A 19304-nucleotide genomic window follows, 5' to 3' on the forward strand; every position below is an offset into this window, starting at 1 on the left:
TTTTTTTTTAAATTAAGTTAAGAATTAACCGAGATTTTCACACAGATAAAGAAAAAAATGTGCTTTGAACATGATGTAATTGTTGTAAATAAGACTGATATATGTTGTATATAAGTTAGCTATTTTTTAATCTCAGGATATGAAATGTATATAATCATGTATCTATAGTATACAAGAACACGATGCAAATCCCTTAAGATAAGCCCGTGTATTATAAGTAGGTGTTTTGTACTCTAATTCTCACATATTATAACATGTATAACTAATAATCTTCGTCCTATACATTGTATGTTATAAAATGTTACTGTTAAAGAACATATTAAGTTTAAATCAATTTTTTTTTTAAACTCCAAGCATAGTTGCCGCTATATATATATGTTCCTTAGGTTAACCAAATAGTGCTCTTTACCTTAAGTTAAACAAATAGTACTCTTTATCTTAAGTAGTAATTCTAAATCCTAAACAAATAGTCCTCTTGTCCTTAAGACCTTTATTATGTATTTATATCGCTGTGATATCGCTATGGCGTTTACGCATATAGCGGACGTCGCTATAGCGAACTATTATGTGACGTCATAGTTTATGACGTCACAATATCTACTTCAAATAAACAGTCTGAAGAATATCTTTGACGATTTGTAAGCACTTAAGACCCTTTGTTGTGATTTTTTCTTCCTATATCATTTCTTTGTCCGTAAGGATCATTTTTCTGCTTTGATAATATGTATGGATATATATATACAGTCATGTAATCTCAAAATTAGTCTGCTATACACATGTATAGTTAAAATGGCATGTTGATTCTGATTTATTTCGATTAAGACAACCTACGTCTTGGTTATATATGTGATAAGAATAACGCACTCTCCAGTTGTTATTTTAACTCGACCTTCACTTCACTTATGTAAGTACAGAACAACACTGGTGATATCATTGACCTGCACTGAAAGTATTGCTATCTCATTATTTACTATGTTTACCCGTTACAGCTATACCTATACAACCAAACAGTGTATGCAAATTTGAATATATATATAAAGGAACAGAGAAAGTCATGAATAAATCCGGGTGCATCGAGGTCCGGTACACATCACTCACACACGTGTCTGCGGGACACAAACAACTAGTAGTCTTGTGTAACGATACCTAGACAGGAAAATGCCCCTGTCATCATGGAAGCGACATTATCTGCGCTCGATGAGCTACGATAACTTACGAATCTTGTATGGTTTTATAATTTTTATTTGGAAAACGTATTTGTTTAGACTAAATAGCACGCACCTCAGCTGGTATAAGACACAAACATACACATGAATACAGTTCACCTTTATTTTCATCTGTCCAATGAGCAGTCGGTACGCAAACGTAACATGTACTCAGTAGCTAAAGAGTGTTTACCTGTACACATTTTGTAAAAAAGGGAGATAAATCTGCAGAGTAAACGTCGTACTGCGACCGCGTAAATTACCCCCGCGAGTATAGTATTGACGTTCAGATCGTGTAAATTACCCCCGCGAGTATATTATTGACCTTCAGATCGCGTAAATTACCCCCGCGAGTATAGTATTGACCTTCAGATCGCGTAAATTACCCCGCGCGTATAGTATTGACCTTCAGATCGCGTAAATTACCCCCGCGAGTATAGTATTGACCTTCAGATCGCGTAACTTTCACCCAGGGTAAATAACCACGTTTACAGTAGATTGTATATTTTCATGTTGCAAATGAGCTATATAGGTACTTTTTCCCTTCGCTGCTTTTCTTCGTATGCTTTAGATAACTGAAGTCGCAGATTGTTATTCTTTTGACATTACGTATCACCAAATATTACCCAAGAGATCAAATTATCAAGTAGATGCTTACTGTCTTGGCTTTCTGCATCGGCCAATTTAATTTTTAAATAGATCTTTTCTTACTCTGTATTTTCTTGTGCTTATTCAGTCACCTTACAATCAATCCATCGAGGTATAAATTGCGGCTTAATCTAAATATAGCGCAAGATACAAAATAATTTTATCTCTACGACAATTATCACTGGTGAAAGATAATCCTCTCCTGGATCGATGTTTCCGTTCACAAAATGTTCTTGCACTATATCTGTGGCTTCAGATCAAAAATAAAATATATCTGATGTTGCTCTTTACCCGAATATTTAGGTAAGTTTAGCAGTTTTCTTTCGAAGTGAGTTAAAATGTTCGTACAGTAGATAAACAATTTGATCATATACTCGATAAGTCGTTAGATTGAATATTAATGATAATCAAACATTAAAAAGTTTCATTAATGATACTTAAATTAAGAGAGTCAAACTGGCTTTCAGAACTTGAGATCTGACATCTCTTATCTGGACAAATCAATTAATAAGCTATGACCTCATATAATGTTAAATACAATGCATAATACATGTATACTAATAGGCTAGTATTAAATAAGAGAACGTCACATACAAATATCAATGTAAGATACGGTCAGGTAAACCAATTAAACGCATTACAGTGTACCAACCTAACTACAGAGTTATTTCACACAGAAGTCAAGAGTCAATGTAAACAGAGAAACTAGCTTGTAATATAAGTGTAAAGAGGAGCAGACAAGTGTGTTAAAGGATACTGCTTCTTCAAACGAGATACCTATTAAAACAGTCCACAGGCAACGCATGACACGCTGACTGAAACAAACATCAAACACTTGTTCAGAGAGTGTCAGCGATAGATACGAAATAGTAAAAAGTTGAATGCAAGATACACACATTTGGTAATTGATTGTTTGCCAAAATTTAATTACACTGCACCATACAGCTGTTTCGTCCTTCTATGACCCAGCGGTGAAATTAACGGCCAAACAGATGGTGTTTCAAATCAGCCAACTACTGTTGAAACAGACTGGAATGTTATGAATTTCAAAACTGGTAAGTATTGGTAAATGTATTATAAGTAATGGGTAAAGTAATATATAATGAATTGTGCCACTACCCATAAGAGATGACTGTGGCTATGAAGGTTACATTGTTCGATTGACTGTTTTTAAATCTCATACGAAATGGAAACTCGAAAGATACCATCTGCATTTCAAATCTTTGCAAAACCCATCACAATTCACACATGCTACAGATGCGTTTCAATTCTAGAACCTCAAAGTCCTCACTGTGTGGTGTGCACTGAATTCTTCTAATGTAACCTGCTTCAGCAAATGTTTAAACACTTGTCGTTGCTATATCAATACGCAAAGTATACAGTCAATGTATACAGTACAAGATAAACGACAGTGTTACCATACAAAGACAAAACTTTCATTAGGAAAATTGTGCTACAGCTTAATAAAAAAAATAAGACAAACCATACGAAAACCGTACCATCCAAGGCCAAAATATACTATTTCTTCAACCATTGCTGATACAAGGTACCACAGCATCCACACACACTGACAAAACCGGACAAAGCATACCACATATTCAGTAATCAATGACAATTTTAACACAAAAATGAAATTTACTTCAGCTACAATAAACAAGGTAAAAATGTACAGCAGTATCAAAATACCAGGACATCATAATGTGTAGCCTAGCATCGACACTCAACGACAAAATATTAATTTCGTACAAGTATAGAAAGAAACAAAACAAAAACGGGATCCAAAGAAAGCGTTTATTGCACCATATGATGTACCCGTCATGATGTTTCTTGTAAACAAGTAACTTAATCAGTGTTGAGATATTGGAACACAAATTTCAAACTTTAATAGTTGGTCATCTAGGTAGACAGAACGCTGTTGATTCACCTATGGTCAGATTTTAATACAAGCAATGGTATCATCGTACGGCCACATGCCTGTGTTGTCGAGGACAGAGCCTTTACTTTCAGTGTATTGAATTATACAAACTACAGTTGTATCAACTAACCGTTATTTGGAGGTTATGTGTCTATATAAGTGTATTATGTTTACTGTGAAAGATAGGCATTGATGGATGTCCAAGTAAGATCATTTACATTCAGAATATAGAAAAAGCTGCAATCGTATAAACAGTGAACATGATTTCTCAGAGATGTTCATCATTTTATTATGAAAGATGGTCATTTTGGTTTTTAAGACAACTCGAATTCCTCTTTTCTATTACATCTATTTTATAATTTTTGTTATTTTCAACAATGACTGATATGCCGTTCTTGTTCTGATTAGTCCAAAATCAGCTATATAGCAAACGAGATGAGATGCATCAGTTTTCAAGTATCATATTGCATATGATTAAAACGCACTCCCCGCGAGCTGTGCGGGAAGGCCTATACGTTAACTGTTAGCATATATATCCATACACATATCTTTAACTTACCGTTAATGGAATAAGCTGCATAACCTGCATGACGAGTACGATTTGTTTCGCAATACATACACTCAACAAAAGCTGGTTGTTATGGACCTAAAAGTCTGCATCGCAAAATAAAAATGTTTCCAAAACTATCGAGGAATCCCCTACAGATACGAAAAATTGAAGATTGATTCCCTTAACGAGTTCCGTAAACGTCAACATAGTTATTATTATTTCCCCTAATATACCACAAGTAAGATGAAATGCAACACAAGTATGTAAGAAGCCAAACTCATATCATAAAAAGCAAACAGCACAGCTAGTACGACGCATTATGTGTAACCTGTTGATGACAAGTAGGGTATATAATCTGTTACCTTCATCAGACGACGTACCAGTAAAGTGTATATATACTTCGATTTAAAAATTGTACTAGATGATTATCTTATCGACAAGTCATTTCGGGTACACTTTATCACTGTATTGGAACCATCTATCAGGTGGGCTAGAGCTGATGTAGTCATGTGCATGTGACTGGTCACCTAGTACTCTGTGGTGTTATCAGGTAAAATCCCATAAAGAATCCAGATGTCGCAATAACTCAAAGACACCTGATTCAATTAGAGTCAAAACATTGAGACTTACACTGAGTGTTCAGAACCATCAATACACTTCACAAAACATTCTTTTATACACCGTGACATCCCCTGGCGAACGAGAAGTAGACTGTCATCATTTTAACTGTTAACGGCAGATTCGCATACAGTAGTCTTTTTCATCGAGTAAATAACGTATTTAAATCATGCATTTGTCAAGGAGAGAGGTCCCCTACTCTTTCTTTCTACTTTCATCTCACTCAAACTGTTCACTTTATGCTATATCTTTCTTTCCATCTCCCTATCTTTTCTTCGTCTTGCTTACCAAACTATTCAGGAGTAAAGATAACGTTACAAATAAAGAGTATACTTGTTAGCAATCACCCGTCTGTATGCTGGTGTAATCACTAAGACAAGTACACACAAGTGAATACCTCACATTATTAAAACAAATATTGCAACATTGTACGATGATCGAACTTCAATCTTTTTTGCATATTTATTCATTGTATTTAATGATTCTGCATTATATCACAAGCTTGTGTTTTCATGTTCTTTTGTAATTGCTTCATATACAAATAATGTTGTGTACTATCCAATTCAAATATGTTTCAAAGATGCAAGTTGATAAAGAAAGTGTGATGTATTTTGTTGCCACGTTCTTGCTATGATGACGTGTCATTCCTTGGATTTGATATAACTTTAAACGGCTGATGTCATCAGTAACGCAGAAGACGCTTACCTTCTGGAACACCTGGTCTTATTTTCCTTGTTATTTTTCAGTTTTGTTGTAAATCTTACCTTTGTTCATATTTTGCCCTAATTTTATCGAGTTTGAGTTCGAATGACACTGATATTCTCTTGTTGCGTAACGCCCCAATTTTTCTCTTACTGACTAAGAAATATTACACAAAAATTATATATATATAAAATCTAGAGGTATGGCCACTCTTATGATGAACAAACTAAGATGAGCCCCCCCCCCCTCTTAAACACATGCATTTGACATGTATTGCCGTTGAACTGTGTGCGTGCACCAGTATACATAGAGAGGATGAGGAAGCTGAGGTAAGGCGATAAAACTATGTAGAACTAGACTTATATAAACGAACCTTTGGTACGATTTATTGTATTGCAGAATGAAAAACTAATAAAGATATTTTAAATTTATTGTCTAGATTACTCTCAAACAATAAAATTGATTGTATGAATGTGACTAAGATATTCAAATTATTTAAATTAGGCTTCATTTGTCTGGTGAAGCCTCGTTTTTATTTTACCAATAAAGCCGAGGCAATAACTGACGTCAACATTTATTGATGCTGCAACAATTTTTACGTTATGCCTATTCACCGTATATGTCTGTGGAATGAAAGTACATGCAAGCGTGTACCTTCGCTCAGTTCGTTAAAGACCACTCACACAGGGCGAATTGACTTACATTTACAATTCGGTTGATAACTTTGGTAGGGCGTTGCACATACATAGTTTTATGGGTCAAATATGACATACACATGAATGTATAATCGTTTGATAGTTCATACCTATTGACCAATTAACAGTATCAGCGCCGATGCAATAGAATATTGTAGAGTTCTATCACTGAAAAGTTTATACGAGGAAAATATGAGTAAAATGAATTGTTATTTTACTACACAAAGCAGTTGTTTCAAACAAATGAATCTGTATTTAATAGGACTCTTTCTGGTTAGTTACCTGTAATTTGGGACAATTAATTGTACTGCCAGTATACTGTCATAGGAAAAATCGTGTGTGCAGAAACACTACATTAGTCAATAAAACGAAAGTTTCTGGAGAAGTTTTGAAAATCATTGCCCAAAACCATCATTAATGTGATTATTTAACAGATGCAATCGTCATACATTTTAAAAACATGTATAGTTCAGTAAAGTTTATAAATTTTTAATACTGGGCTTTCCTAACCTAACGTTAATGGCTAAATGCATACTTTAAAGCATTTGTATGGTTCAATGTGCAAATCAGAAAACCATCTTGCCGTGCTGTAAATGTTTCAATCGAGGGGCATTGGTTATGATTTTCGTACGTAATAAATCAATATCTGTGTTATAAAGTGCACCTGTCAACAGTATGATAGTGCAGGTAATTGCCCAATATAAAAACAGTATCCACTGATCAATCCAAGGTTACCTTTCGGAACATGAAATTAAAAAACTGAAAACGAGATATTGGCGGTTTCCCTCTTGGTACAAAAGGGTTAGACCAGATGTGTGTTTTTTTTAATAAATTACTGTGATTTAACTATTGAGACTTTTACAGCTTACATAGCATAATCGTATAAAAGTGATAACGTCATAAACGAGCCTCTTTACATAAGCGGTAGATATTGAGAAAAATCCCAATATGCATAGTGCATAGTGCACACGGTGTTGTTGGTATATACCATAAAACCCCTAAAAATGCTTGGCTAAGCTTTCGATATGGCTACTAATGGTTTACTGGAAATAAACCATATGTTCACAACAGAAGTTATGTTAACAAGTGCTTAGGTGTGTGTGTGTTTACAAACAATATGTTTATCGCAATTCACTGAAAAGAGACAAAGTCGGGTAACCAAAATGCTGACCACTGCATGACTATTTTTATATTAAAATCTATGAACGGTCAATGACAGCATCGCTTAATGAACGGTAAATAATTTTAATTTTAACAAGTGAATAAAAATATTCTGAATCTATTGTCTAGTTCGTTCGCAAACAATAACTACCAATTTATTAATATTTTTCAACATTTAGTCGTACATGTACATGTTTTGAATGTCCAATATTAAACAATAATAACCTTTGGTACGATAGCATATATAGATATTAGTGCAGATAAGCTGTAGCGATAACGCAATATGCAAATAAACTGTATATTATGCTAATTCATATGTTCTTATCAATACCTTTTAAAATAGATGCAAAATATTAAAACAACTCTTAAAGTTATTGTCACATATACTTACGTTATGAACTCTCAGTACTCTCTCTGGAATATTGCTGGCACAAGTCGCCGCCGCATTGCTTTAAATATAAGATAAACCCCTAGCGACATGTTTGTGTAGTCATGCTGTTGTGTTTACCCGAGTCTGGACCTATACATGACTATCGCAGCCCTCTATCATGATAAATACTCATATAAATATATATTACACAAGGGTATTCAGCGATAGGAGTATGTGTTAAATGTTTATATATAACCACAGGTATGAAACTGAAAGGTAATAGCACAGATGCACTTCACCTGCTTTTCGAAAGGTCAGACAGATACTAGTATAATCTTGTCATTCAGCCGTTGTCATAATACCTATCCTCAATGTTTATATTTTTGAAGAATCTACATTGAAATATTATTATTCTTAGTCTTGTCTCCTGTGACAACATATCGTCTATAAGTACGTGTATGGATATATATCTTTCACGTGTAATCGCAGGACAGACTTACTGCTTTCTCTGATAGGAAACAGGAAACAGTACCACATACAGTATTTGGTAATAGGATGACAAATGCTGTATGATTGTTAGCTTCAAATGATGGTTAACAGAGGATTCCCTATGGATCGGAGTGATTGACAGGCCTCCATATCCCATTCTATAAATAACAGACACGTGATAAATTCCACCAATCATTTTGAATAATTGTCTGATAAACATTATAGTATTTATTATAGTAATATTTGTAGGTGTCACAGGGTTTCAAATCTTACCTTGTATATGAATAAGCCCTAAGTGTGACGTACCTACCGATATGTGCTTGTTATCGGTAAGGTCAACCTTCTGTAGAGCGATAACACATTTCACTAAAAACAAAAACAAAATCTGTGTTGACGAATTGTCATAACCCGAAAGGTATCGGAAACATATTGATAAGTAACTTTCTAATAGTGTATAAAGCTGTTTAAAATAATCGAGACAGGTGGCCTCTTAAAACAGATGGTAGAAGTTTTGTTTCCGTTGACCAAAATGTTAATTCAGTGACGTCACGTTTTATATCAAAATGACGTCACGTTTCAGAACTTCAGTAAGTATGGTAATGAACATTTTGAATGCAAAATGCTTTATGCACTTCCCAACAATGGACATATCTTTTAATTTACATACTGTATTAAACAATGGCTTGACGAATCAAATAGGAAGACATGCAGTCAATGAAAGGAATTATGGTCAATACAAATTTTCGGTGATATACGATATACAGTAAGAATACAAACTTTATACACAAACATCGCACATATAATTGCATCATAATATTTCAAGACCAGCTGGTCTTTTTGTCAATTGTACAGTGTGTAGTCCCGTATCGAGCAATACAAAATACGCAAACAGTTTCGTAATCTTGTAGTACAGGTTTACATGAAAACGCCCAACACAACCTTAGCTTGAGAGAGATATCAGTCGGTCTTTAATCGTTGAGGCACATTATACCTACGGTTGTTTGTGTATAAGATTAGATTTTGTTTTCAAACTGTTGAATCTAATTGAAGATATTACATAACTGGTGTACAGCTGTAATTCTTACATTATAAAGCAAGAAGCGAACAGTTTCCTAACATTGGATTTTTTTATTAAAAAATATCTCAACATCTTAAACCTACACAGGTATGCTAGGTGTAAATCGTGTCAGCTGTCTTGCGATTTGTCATGTGTGATTGTCACGCGATACTGTCATGTGTAACTGTCACGCGGTACTGTATTTTGTGGTTGCCATATGATATGTCATGTGAGACTGTCACGTGATACTCTCAGGTGTAATGTCATGTGATACTGTCTTTTGTTGTTGCCATATGATATGTCATGTGAGACTGTCACGTGGTACTCTCAAGTGTAATGTCATGTGGTACTGTCTTTTGTGGTTGTCATATGATATGTCATGTGAGACTGTCACGTGATACTCACAAGTGTAATGTCATGTGATGCTGTCGTGCACGCCTGGCTTGCGATGATGCAATGTGATATCATCGCGTGACACTGTCATGTCATATTGCTATAACATGCATGACGGGAAAAGCAGTTATCGCTCAGAACCAAATTCCACATATAAATAATAGTATTTATTGGCTATTTGTCATTTTGATAGATATTTAATTTGACAGCAGGATACTGTAATATAGAATTGTTTCTGATATGGATATCTTCCATAGCCTGGATATTCAAATATGTAAACGTTGTCTACCAAATTTACCTATTTAGAAGGAGTACTCACTTGAAGTTTTTCTGACATAGTCCATAAATCTTTCCATCAGGATTTCGAAATCTACTTCAAATGTCAATTCATTGTTCTACTCAATATCATGGTCCTTCTGTAAGTAATCTTCTACTCCAGGATCGAGGTATTTAGATGACTGGTAGGACAAGAACAGGAAACAAAACTTGTCCCTAGATAATCTACTATAACGTCCGTATATAATATTAAGGGCTTTAGAGTAAAGGGTTTTGAATAGGTGTAGGAAATACTACATGTACTCTCATTTTAAATGCGAATGTGTGTTTAATACCTTTTTTTCTATTTAAGCCTCAAAGATTTTGTTTTTAGATTTCAATTAGCATCAACAATAATATCATATATAACAGATACAGATACCAAATTTCCGCCGATGCTAACATGAGCAATATTTCTAAAGGTTTCTGTGATCATGTATTAATAACACAAACTTCATGAAAGGGAAAATCTTGTTCCCTCATTATGAGAAATTTCTTTTCTTAGACAGGAGAACACTGCTGCCAATATATGGTTTTAAACTATTTTCGAGCAAATTTTTATGAAAAGCACGACAGAGAAACGATTGGAATTATATGAAAAGGTTGCATTTCGGGTGCCATTTCTGTTGAGTTCTGTGGCAAGATTTTCCGGTAGATTGTAGGCATTTCTTTAGAAACAAAGTGAATCCCTCTTCGATCGACCTTTTTTTGTTTCCAAATGAGGCTGCATTTATTATAGAGCTCATCAGGATCGGTAACCAGCGAAGTCCTTTAATTTCACTTCCGGATATACCGACGATGGTCTTTTATTAAATAACAAGTATATTGACCAAGTCGATCGTGAATGCTCTCCTGAACATCATGGAATCTACAGACCCTTTATATTTCCGTGATATATGTCGACTGCAGACGGACAAACATACAACACAAGTATTCGATGGATTCAGGTAGATATACGGACAAGTATTACACTGACCATCTTGATCTCATTCGGAATTACAGTTTACTGTTTTTGTATGACATGAAGGTCGATGTTTTTTTATTATGCGATGAAGCAGATAATGCTTACCCTTCCGAAACACCTGGTCATCTTTTCATTGTTTTAAGATGATGGATGTAGCAAAAAAGTGTATGAAAATACCAACATTTTTAGAGTTTAAGATTTTATAACTTTTTTATTATGCAATTTTTTGTTACATATTTGAGTTCATAATTTGCAGCAGATCCTACTTTAAATAATATAATATTATTTGATAGCGTAAAACATTGTTTTGATAGTTTTTTGGACAACAAAAGTGAACCCTGTCGTACACCTTTGGAAGGCGGCACTAAATAGTTCATAGCACAGGCCCTGGGGACCTTTTAAATTTTTTAAAAATATCTCATGGGTCGTGTCTTAGGGTGCTACAAATATAATCCAGTAATGGTTAAATTGCTTTGTGGGCAAAATTCTTTTGTTCCTGTAACAGGTCCTTTGATGCAGTCCTGCCTTAATATCATTTAAAGGGGCATCATGCTGAAGTAACCTTTTTTGTATATTTTTTTCAAATACTACATAAACATATCAAGTGAGACTCCTAATGGAAAATAACGATCGGACTTGGCTGAAATAGATTCATAAAAATGATTAAATCTAAGATAATCATCGATATTTCTACCTGTCTGACCAACGTTTTGTTTCGGGATTTCCCTCTACTAGCGCATGCACATAACACACCATTTCTTTGTAAACTAAATGACTGGCCGTGTGAAGTAAGCGAAAGAAAAGTGTTGTACCGTGTCAGCTACGAAGCGGAAAGTTGCCAAATGGTCAAAAGATAGCGCAAGGGGTACGTTACGGAATCATTATTACCAGTGGGAAGTATTCAAAGCAGAAAATAACTACCCTAGCAGTTAGTACGGTGTATGTATTCTTCCGGATAGCTGGCTAAGCTGAAATAAAATCGACAGAAATGCTAGCGCTGTTAATATCTAAAACTATTAACCTCGCTAGTGTCATTGTGTGAGTTTGAACACAGATGAACTTAGTTTAATATGTTAATGGGCATGTATCGGAGAGAGTTTACTTTGGGTTTTTATAATTATACAGTGGTTTATGCGAAAGGAAGGGCTAAGTGACTGGTTAGTTTGATTTTGCCATGAGGCCCTCCAAGGGATAACTGTTGTGATGGCCACGGCTTATTCTGTTCTCTGATCCTCTGACGGTACTCGGGGTCAAATGAGATACGTGCGCTATTAGATTTACATAATTTATAATATTACCGGGATCAGTAAAATGGTATGATTTAATTATATTGCTGAATTAAATGGGTTTTTTTGTTTTGACATGCAAGATTTAAATTAGTACTAATATGAATACCCGGACTCCTCTGGCGCGACAACGCAATATATATATATAAAAAAAATCGCTCTTCGTCAGAAAGCTACGCTATCGCAGCTAGATTAAAAATGTCAAAATGACGGACCAGGGTGAATAACTGAGGAAGGAAAATCAACCTGCTTCTAGTAAATAGGATCGCATAACATTTTTTTTTAATCGTAATTTTTCAACAGTTCATGTTTTCCTATGATGTTTGATTACGTTGTAAAAATGGCGCGTGCTGCCGATAACTACGGCTTCTGTTTCGGACAAAGGAACTGATTAAAGTATTGAAAAAAATATAATTATCGAGTATCTCAACACGTTCCTTATTGACACATATTCTACATGTACACGTAGTGGTTTTGCCATACAGTTTATTGTGTGTGATGGCTAATATGACTTACTAAGTGTTAGCGTATGGAGACAGTGAAAGTGGGAAAGAGAGTATACATACATTTATATGCATGGTCTAAAAAAAAAAATTGACCAAAGACATTGAGTTGTATAATGTTATAAATAAATTCACAAACGTTTCCTTTTTTATTCGCGTGTAGTTTGTCATTGCATATATGCGCTTTATGTAAACATTTGAAAAGGGATATTCGTCTCGTGAATATTCCTTTTTACAGAAAGGTTTGTCCCATTGTTGAGGGAAGGTGTTTAGCCCCGTACCACCTGTACCGGTCACATTCCGGTACTAAATTCAATATATATTTATATATATCTACTTTATGCTTATGCCTATCATCATTGTTGACATTTAATTGTAAATGTATGACGGGAGAAGGCTGTGATGAATTGTAAAAACTTGTGCCCCATCCCATGTTTAATTTTATTAGCAACAAATTTATGTTTAAAGCTAAATAAATTTAAATTCTGAATATTTGCAAGTGTGCAATTAACTTCTGATGATGAATAATTACTGTTCAATAAGTTTGAATACGGACTTAGAAATCATATTACTTGGTTTCATAGTGCGGTAAGAAGTTGCAGTTGCCTAACGGCCCCTCTCTGGGGGCCCCTTTGTAAACCGTTTCATCTCGCTCACACCACTTGTGTTTACTGCCTAGTCAGGTGACGTTATCGGCGCTATTTTTAGCTGGGCTTTCCCGAACAATTCAAGATGTCAAACTGGACATTTGGAACGGACTATGAATATGGGGATAGCGAGGTAACATAAGTGGAAGTGCATACAATACATACATTCATTAAAAAAAATATGGCTCTTCACGTGATATCCCTTTAAGACCCATCGTGACTAAAAACAAGTGGTAACTTTGGTATATAATATGTTATCAAATACAGCAAAAAAACTTTACGAGAATATAAATTCTATATTGTTTAGCTGAAAGGCGGCACAGAGAATTTCCTTGTACTTAATTTGGATAAGATGAGCGTATATTCCATAATATTGTGATATACTCAGTGTATGTACGTTGCTGTGTCAATTGCCAGTGTGTTTCGATTGTTTCGACAATATTGATTTAACATACAAAGTATATCGGGAATAGTTTTGCTGAGTTGTGGTTTTGTTGTTAGTATTAGCATTTTTAAGATATACAACATCTAAACAAATCATTATTAAAATTGGCAAAATTGAAGGCTCAGTGTGCGCCACCTTGTTGTTGAGACAAGAAAACTAGTTCGACCCTTTGATCAAAAGAATCTTGCGGTTTGGTAACGGTAACAACTGACTGGCTTTGGAGTCGGGTGTCGCTCCTCAGCTTATTGAGCAGTAGGCAGCAGCGGTAAAATACCGATGATAGTTTCAAATTAAATTGTTACTACATTGTGTGCTCAACTCGTCGATAACACTTCCAGTTGAAGGGAACTAACTCTATCACAACTGTAATGAAATGCATTATATACCTTCTGTTTACCACATGCCGGCATTTCACGTTTTATTATCAACATTGTTTTGACTGCTACCGCATGAAAACTTAAACCACAATTGTGCATCTTTGTTTATGAGCAAAAGTAGAAATGTTTCAGATGTGGTTATGCTATACAACTGGCTTTATCGTCTTTGAAAAAGTCTAAGGGATTATAAAATAGGTAAGTAATAATATCGGTTTTGTTTTCGGGGTTTAACGTTCTTGTGTAACATCTAAAGTCAATGGAAGACGGGATCCTTCGGAGAAACCACCAAAAGGAAAGACGGTTTAAGAGAAATGGAAAAAATAGAAGTCACAAGCGGTGTGATGTGGACAGTAATTTTACTTTTTTCATTGTCCCCTAGGAAAAGGACACAGCAAATCTTCCCAGTTCTGATTGGAGACCAACATTTGTCACATGTAACGATAACTTACCGTACAATCATGATTGGAGACCAACATTTGTCACATGTAACGATAACTTACCGTACAATCAGACGTGAAAAATATTCTAATAATTTTCGTAGGCATTTAAGCATGAAAGTAAGAAGTACCTAAACTAAAGTACACTTAGGCTCCCTGTCACACTGTCACACAAATAAGAATTTGAGTTCTAGGGTTCGAATCCTGGAGTAGACACGTTGACATTGTTCACGCAGGACACAGTTGTTGATTGCATTATTTGGATAAAAGTTAATGATAGTTTTGCTGATAGATGTGCCCTTGTTGACTAATATACTACTTTACAAGTTGATAGCCAGGGATTCATACGCTGGAGATTTTATTAACATCACCAATGCCAAATTTCCATTTGTGATATTTCAGTGATTGCAATGATTAAAGACTAAATCGTCGGTTGTCCAGATATTTTCTGAAAATGGAACATTAACATCTGTAGAAAATATGTTTTTAAAACCAAGGGGATTTACCGTTGTGTTCCAAGTCACAAGGATGTAAACTTGCGATTTGGTCTACGTGCTGGTAATCAATCATGTCTTAACGCGAGTTTACTCGGAAATTCATCTTCACTAGCCAATGATTAAGATTCGGTACGATCTAGTGGGTAGATCGAATCGTATCGGGTCGTAACCCTTGGCTAGCGAAGAAGGCGGATATACATATCATCAGCATAAACGAGTGGGGTTTTTTTGTTTGTTAAATCTTCCGTCATTTCTTTTTCAAAAAACAATCCCGCAAGGTATGGTTTTCCTTTCATGAATGATTTATTAAAGCTATACTCATATTCCGTCTTTGCGTATTGCAGAGTTGTCCTCTCTTGGGAGCAGGGATTGATTGTTACGTCACTTGTTTGAGAGAGTAACGTCATCAATTTTTGAGAAAACGACGTAATTTTCTCACACAAACCAATGACGTAACAATCAATACCTGCTCCCAAGAGAAGATAACTCTGCTACGCAAAGACGGAATAGTTTCCAACGCATACGTTTTTGTCAATGGTACGGGATCCTTAAGATTGGCTCCAAATATTATCGGAATTAGGTTTCTCTATATTTATAGATATAAAATGTTATGGTTATTTTTGAAGTATTAACGGTGTTCTACTGTGTCGAGAACTACTATCGGTGTTAGGAAAATCTGGCGATAAGTACTGAAAATAACTAAAATAAGTTTCAGTATTAGTTGCGGCCAACAATCCCACAATTCGAAGCTGCTTTTACTAAAAAGAAACAATACATTTTACCTAATAAGAAGGCTTATTCTATCAAAGGAAAAGAGGGAAATGTATATGAATGCCTATCAGTAAAAGCTTGAAAGTTTGCATCGCAGCAGGACCCAATCGATATGTAGATGTATCTGAATAAAATGTCAATTGATCACCATAACATCGACTGCCAAGTTTACCGATAACAAAAGATAACATTAATATCGTATATGATGAGATATGAGAATACTTTTGAGAGAGAAAGCCACCCTCGATATTCCAGGGATTACACTTACTTCAGCTCTCAGCACCCCTCATCTTCGATACTCAAGGGGTTACGCTTACTTACGCTCCCTGCACCCCTGGGATATGTCTTAGAAAAATTGAAGGCTCAAAGTGTGCCACCTTGTTGATGAGACAAGAAGACTAGTTCGACCCTTTGATCAAAAGAATCGTGCGGTCGGGTAACGGTAACAATTGACTGGCTTTGAAGTCGGGTGTCACTCCTCAGTAATCTTCAAAAACAGGTATCAGCCGAGCGATTGGTCAGGGTTTGTGTTTACCTGAAACCGATCAAAAAGCTATCGTCGTGCCTTCGATTTCTCTATGATATATTCCAGGGATGCAGAGAGAGTGAGCGTAGCTCCTGGAGTATCGAGGACGAGAGAAAGACAGAAAGAAAAAAAAACCACATAGATATTTGTATTCTGTTAACATATACATGATACACTGCACACACGCATGCAGTTAAACAATAGACACATAATAAGTTTAACTTGTATACAGATATGCATGCTACATTGCACGCACACACACAAAATACTGTATTGATGTTCACAACATACATATTGTAACTAGTATACAGGTCTGCATATATATTACTCTACTAACACCCTGTCTCCTACATACACACATATAAGCACGCATACACGTCACACATTGAGGCACGTCCTTAAATGTACAAAGTTAAACCAAACTCTACACACAGATAGAGGTCGTTTGTATTTATGTAATAGTAGTAGCAGTGGTCACAATAGGTTTTCTCTCCACAACCTGTTCTACAACAAAATAGTTACAGTTAAACTTCGAAAGAATGTCATTATTTGTCCAACTTTGTGACGTTATAAAGAGGTTTGGCGATCGAAGGATATGTACATTTATAAATATAATATGGGTCAAAAAACTAATATCAAAAGTTAGTTGCCAAATAACACTGGATCTGTAGGGTACGAATTAATTAAACTTGGTATAGGTTGTCATATTGTCTACGCTGTTGGAATTACTGACTTGCTCCATAAATAAATACAAACCTGAAGAGCCATGTGAAGGGTGAAAACAGATTGCTTTTAGGCGGTCGTTAGATCTTAATTTTACTATACCTACCTTCTTCACATGGATATTTAATCCTTTTTTTATTATATTTATTAAATAATTAGGTTCGAATATAAAAACTGTTTTGAATAATGTGAACGGTTAGCGAGGTGGCAAATGAACATAAGGCATTAAATTGACGTTTTAAATGATGACAATGTTCTGGTTGGATGTGCCCTAATTGACCAATACACTACTTTATATGTTAATAGCTAGGGATTTGTAAACTGAAAATTTTCCTGACATCATCATTGTCCAATATCTAAGTGTTTATGATAATTAAAGGGCAATCGTTGGTTTTCCATAAATTTTCTAAAAACGGAACATTAACATTCCTGCAATATACTGTAGATACTATGCTTTTTTAACACCCACGGGAATTTACCTGTGTGTTTCAAGTCACAGGGACGTCAACTTGAATTAACTTGCAGACATGTAGTATCATGTCTGTGTGATTTAAAAATCGCGTTTTTAGTAAAATAAGCAATGAAGTGTTGACACGATTTTACGCGGAAGTATATATCATCAGCGTTCCAATGTTTTTACTGACAAAAATGGATGTTGATGAGTAAGAGCGAAACCTTGTCCTACCTGTGATTCATTTGACCTACATTCTGGCTATCTTTACGGAAGATACGTCACGTGTTCTACTAAGCCCTGACTGTCATATGCATGTAAACTGTGGTCATATAAGGATAATTATTTTGTAAAGAGCATACACAACAGCGTTGACATACAAAAATAGAAACTTTATGTCATCAAAATTAACAGGACAATGAGTCAAGATTGAAAGAAAATATTTAACATAGGGGTTCTGTTATTCGCACCTTCCCCTCGGTGTCAACAGAGGTTCAGACCAATATGTTTGGATGTTTGGCCCTTAGCGTCACCGATGATTCACATAGCGACAGAACAGCTATATGTGGCACTGTAGTTCAGGGCATACTGTATTTATTACCAAATGTTAAAAGGCGCAATTACCTGAGTGTGTGTTCTATCTATGACGATATAAGTACACACCTGGAGCACATGTACCACCCTGTAGGTACAGGTGACACACAATTTAAACCTTGCTTCATAATAATGATTTCTCAAACTAGTTCAGCGAGATCTACCCTTACAAAATCACCACCTTCCATCAAAACGCTGAAATTAAAGGGACATACCGTTCAAACCAATATTTCATTCATTGAATGTACGTGTTGTCTGCACTGCCAATTATGTTTCCTTGCTATCCCCATATTCATAGTCCGTTCCAAATGACCAGTTTGACCAAAACTCGATTTTTTCGGGAAAGCCCTGTTAAAAATAGCGCCTATAACGTCACGTGACAGTTTTGAAACGGGACAGTAAAGTTCCCAAAGGGGCCCCCAAAGAGGGGCCGTCGGACAATTTCTTTTCGTACTATGAAACCAAGGAATATGATTCCAAGTCCGTGTTGAAACTTATTGAATCCCTGTAGCAGTAATTGTTCATCATCAGAAGTTAATTGCACACATGTCAATATTCAAACGAAGAAATATTTGTTGACATCTAGGCATTATTTCAAGACAGGAAATATAAATTGGTACGGGACTCATGAGACTAAATAACTTCCCTCAACCATGGGACAAACCTTTCTTAAAAAGGACAATTACCATTTTTCAAATGTTTTTATAAAGAGCATGCATGCATTGGAAATTATAACAAAGATAAATGTTTGTGGAATTTCTTATTACAACTAATTGTCTTTGACCACTTTATTCCAGACCAAGCAGTATACTGTATATGATCATGTATACTCTCTTTCCCGCTTTCAATGTCTTCATACGCCTTGACACTTTGTAAGTCACATCAGTCATCAAACACAATAAACATTTCCTGACAAAGTCAAAATATGTACAAGTAGAATGCGTCAGATATGGACCGTTTGAGAT

At 35.3% G+C, this 19304-nt stretch overlaps 1 protein-coding gene across 1 annotated transcript in view; it reads right to left on the reverse strand.

Moving 5' to 3' along the window:
* Positions 1-8050, reverse strand: part of LOC110455261 — a 16525-nt gene extending 8475 nt beyond the window's left edge. Inside the window, exon 1 of the mRNA XM_021505266.1 lies at positions 7886-8050. The gene's annotated coding sequence lies outside the window, so the exon portion shown is untranslated. The remainder of the gene's footprint in view (positions 1-7885) is intronic.
* Positions 8051-19304: the final 11254 nt, after the last annotated feature.

This window comes from Mizuhopecten yessoensis, unplaced genomic scaffold (assembly GCF_002113885.1).
Source record: "Mizuhopecten yessoensis strain PY_sf001 unplaced genomic scaffold, ASM211388v2 scaffold8195, whole genome shotgun sequence".
Lineage (NCBI taxonomy): Eukaryota > Metazoa > Mollusca > Bivalvia > Pectinida > Pectinidae > Mizuhopecten > Mizuhopecten yessoensis.